This window comes from Lepisosteus oculatus, chromosome 9 (genome assembly GCF_040954835.1).
Source record: "Lepisosteus oculatus isolate fLepOcu1 chromosome 9, fLepOcu1.hap2, whole genome shotgun sequence".
Taxonomy (NCBI): Eukaryota; Metazoa; Chordata; class Actinopteri; order Semionotiformes; family Lepisosteidae; genus Lepisosteus; species Lepisosteus oculatus.
The window spans coordinates 43,234,183-43,238,538 of record NC_090704.1 but is presented as its reverse complement, the minus strand read 5'-3'; the positions used below and the strand labels follow the sequence as shown (position 1 = coordinate 43,238,538).

Sequence of the window (4,356 nt, the reverse complement as noted above, 5' to 3'; positions counted from 1 at the left end):
CTGTGCTTGTAGTCTCTTAGGTTGACAGGTTGACTGTGTCAGTACCCCTGTGAATTTTGAATACTTGAGTAAAAACCTCTCACAGTCCTCTTTGTTCCATTCACATCAATGTTACATTTCTCAAACCATGAATCTACCCTTTTTTAACAAACTACTGTACACTGTCCAGGTTCTAAGCACTTTAATAGAAGGGTTGACTTTTGTTGTGACCTCACTCAAGGATAACAAATAAAAAACCGTGCTGACCTTGATGTGCTTCATCTGAAGTGCCAAAAGAAACCCAGTGAGCAAGGATTTGTGTGAGCCCCAACAGAAATACCACAAGCTGCTGCCAATAGAAAGCACTTTCAACACACCAAGCTGGTAAATATCATTTCCTGACAAACGTGTTCATCATCTATCATTCTAACTGCTGTCTGATACAGCATGTGCAGAACATACCTGTAGGAACACATTTCTGTTATCATCCTTTAATATAAAATACTTTCCTTCTTAATCACTAAGACGATAATCTCTTAGGACTAAGAGTTGTGTTTCCAAGTGATATTTCAGACAAAATAATGAGTTCAGTAAACGTTTCTATTTTATGATTCAGAAGGTGATTCAGAAATGTTTTCTCTTACCCATGCAGTAAGAATTTCCTGTTAATGAAAAACCTTTAAAATATATGTAATAAAAATCATTTTCTTGACTGGGTAAAAAGAGTCCCATGTATTAATAATAGAATTTTGTGGGAAAACAAGCACAGACAGTCATAATGTAATTGTAAAATCACAATGTTTGAAAAAGGAAAACTAAAACGCAAGTTATATTTCCAGACACCAAAACTCAGATGATTCTATTTACAAAACTCCAGCACTTTTCCAATACACTTGATAAAAATATTCCAGGATTTACAGAAATAAACTTATCTTTGATCACACTGAAGAGGTCACTGCATGAATGATCCTTGGTCCATGTGAGGCTATCAAAGACTTGGCTGTGAGATATCTCCAGCAGATCCTTCAAGAAAGCTTCCCTTTAGAAAATAAGATTTTTTGTTTCTTGCCAGACAGCAACATAACCTGTTTCAGATCCTCTGCGGTTTGCAATAACTTATCATTGACTTCGTCTGCTTAGACTTTTGCCTCTACAGCTATCTGTTACTATAGCAATTACTATATGCAATGTTACTATTACATTGCATCCAATCTGACTTACTGACGCTTGACCCCAGGAGTGAGGTTCAACTTAAGGTCTGTAAATGAGCCATGAATTAAATTACTTGGGACTCTGGAGTCTGGTGTGCAAACATTAATGGTGATAGACTGATACACATGGATACCAAGGGACAGCTATCCATGACAATCCTGGAAGATTTACAGGCATCTTTACCAAAGACAATGTCTGGATAGGTAAATACCTTGCCGCTCGAGGATTCCTAGCACATATTTAGCTTTGTCTAGTCAGAGAACTAGAAAAGCATCAGGATCAAGCTAAGGCAGGGTCAGGAGGAAGACAACAAGATCCATCCTGAGGGTTAACACAAGGCTCTTAATTAAATTAAAGAGAATGGCTCCAGCACAAAAGCATTTTTGGTCTGCTTTAAATGGTCCTTTTCTAGCTCTGACCTTGTCCGTCTCCTACACCACCATCAGCTAGGCCGCTCGTGATATGGCTGGATATGAGCTCCCTGATAGGCTAACCGTCCGATTGAACTGAACAGAACATTACAGTATATCTGCATTCTCATGCCAGTCACTCAGCCTCCCATGCCATCGGAGCTGTACTTAATCTAGGGCATGGCAGCCCCTGTCCGTACCGCAATGACCTTTTCTTTGCATCCTCCACAGCATTATTTGTTGCGTAGACTACAGTACACAAGCATAAAGATACTATTTTCATATATTCCAAAAGCTTAAGCTTTACTGTAAGCATTGGTCCCAATGCTCTTTATAATTATAAATCTCACAAGTTATTTTCTCTGTTTGTACTCCGGGTTTACCAATACAGGAAAGCACTGTTGCCAAAATCCATGTTCATACTCATACTGGCTGGTACTCTTAGCACGTACAGCTGTAAGTTCAACTGTTGTCATCCTGCACCAAGGTTACTCATTAATTAATTCAGTGTAACAATCAATGGAATTTATTCACTGAAATTCAGGAGGGATAACAATGACAAGTCAATCTCACGCAACTGTACCCAATCACGATCATACACCATCATGTCAATGCTTTTTATAACTTGCACCAGTACGGATCGTAAACTACAAAATAAGCTTGTCTGTCATCCTCGGCAATAGCAGGTGATAGTTTAGGTTTACTGCAAAAGAAATTCAGAATACAGGAAGGAAAATTGCAATGGAGTAAAATGTCTATGAACATTGCCCTAGATTTACGAAGTTTTACTTTTTAAGAATGAAAAACTGCAGAGGGGCTCTCGTCAAACCTTAAACATGACCTGTATTTATAAGATCACTGTTCATGTTGAGGCCTGACTCAGTCTGAATCCATGCTGGAGGCTCTTGCATGGCCTCAGAATTCCAGGATTTTCCCAAAGGAGTTGTATATCCTGAAAGGAAAAGACAAATCCTTGGCTTTAAATTTCACGGACATTGAACTGGAATGCAACAATATGTCACACAACTCAGCGACCATATGTATTTGGTTTTCTGGGGGGATCCCAGACACAGGGCATACATTGTGCCTGGTTTACCCAGTATGACAAAGCGTACCTCTTCTCTTTCTTTTCTCCTCTGTCAGCATCTCACTAATTTACGCTGCTGCTGAACCTGGGACAGAGACATTCCTTTCACACAATGTGTTAAAACCCATCCATCTCATCAACAAATTGTTTCAGCAAATCACAACCATGAACAGTTTTCTTCAGTGAAGGTGGATTTGAATAGCTCTGGTTGTGGCCATTTTTCCTTTTTGGTCCTAGCAGAAATGCTTCTTCTTTATGAAGTTTTTTTTTCCTAACTTAAGTTGCTTTGTTGTAACTGGCCCATAGAGGTACAGTATTCTCCAGATTAACATCAATCTCAGTACATTAACATTGCATAACAATCAAACTAATGCCGCTCCAGGCTGGTTTTTGATAGTTGCATCTCCAGCAGCACCAGGAACCCATTTTACCCAAAGGTATGAGGGAAGACAGAGACAAATATCCTGAAAGGAACCATGCCAGTAAGAAAGTATAACCTTAACGTTTCAGCCTTGAAGTGCAGACGTCTGTTTCCACGTAATTATCTTATGAGGCCACGTTTTAACAAAAAACATCTGTGTGGAGTGCAGACACTCAGGCTGAGGGGGGCTATACAGATACAAAAGTGCTAACAAGCCTCAGCAGTTCAGGCTGTGCATTATTTCAAAGAGTAAAAAATTAAAAGGAAAAATACTATTGTGCTGTAATGTGATATTGGACGTGAAAGTATCCATTATTTTATACAAGACTCATATGTATAAAGACTCCTTGGCAGGACCTAAGTCAAATTCACTTATAAATCTTTAAAAGCACACTGTACATTTTCCAAGTGCAGACTGGATGTGAAACCTAGCCTTATCTGAGTGGTGTCCCATGAGTACTGGGAATGACATACAGTACTATATCTATGCTGTCAGCTATTATATTTTAATTATGTTTTAATGTCTATAAGACATGTGGATCGCATGTTACAGAAAGCAAATGCAGTGAGGAACTCCTCATTCAAAATCCTTAACAAGCTTTCTGGTTCTGGTTTTTCAAATTATAGAACATACCACTCTCAAATGGAAGGAAAAGCAGATGTTCATCAAACAGATCCTTAATATACATTCTGCAGAAGCAGACAAGTAGTCTAATTTTAAACCATCAGTGCTAATGTCTCCTTAGATTGTAGTGTCTGATTGCACAGAACTGCCCCTTCCCAGAATAAAGCTACCCATTATATAGAACTTTCCTTTTAACTTGTGGAGCTCAGTGGAGGGTCTGTCTTTTGGTATTGTTGAGCTCCAGTCATCCATCCATTTTCAGTAAAAGCTTTGTCCTTAAAGATTCACAGTGAGCTGGGGCTGAACCTAGTTGGCACAGGACAGAACACAAGTCCGTAGGAGGGCACACATGCACATTCAATTAAACAGGCAGTTTAGTGGCCCCAATTAACCTGGAAAGCATGTCTTTGAACTGTAGGAGGAAACTGCAACACCAGGAGAAGAGAAAACTCACATGGAACAGACTTTGCACAGAATTCGTCACTTTTCAGAACCATAACCCAGGTCTAAGAGCTGTGAGGCAGCAGCACCATCCACCTTGTCATTGCATCACCCAGCCTCTTTCACGTGGAGTATAATGTGGACATGATTATAAAGTTAACTGTTTCAATAAGGCTTACAT

General features: G+C 39.3%; 1 long non-coding RNA gene across 1 annotated transcript; it reads right to left on the bottom strand.

The window, feature by feature from the left end:
* Positions 1-2,111: 2,111 nt before the first annotated feature.
* On the bottom strand, positions 2,112-3,218 carry LOC138241156 (uncharacterized). Its single transcript, XR_011190334.1, has 2 exons — positions 2,717-3,218; positions 2,112-2,553 (listed from the first exon to the last, which is right to left on the bottom strand). It is a non-coding gene; the product is annotated as an uncharacterized lncRNA (long non-coding RNA).
* Between the last annotated feature and the right edge of the window lie 1,138 nt (positions 3,219-4,356).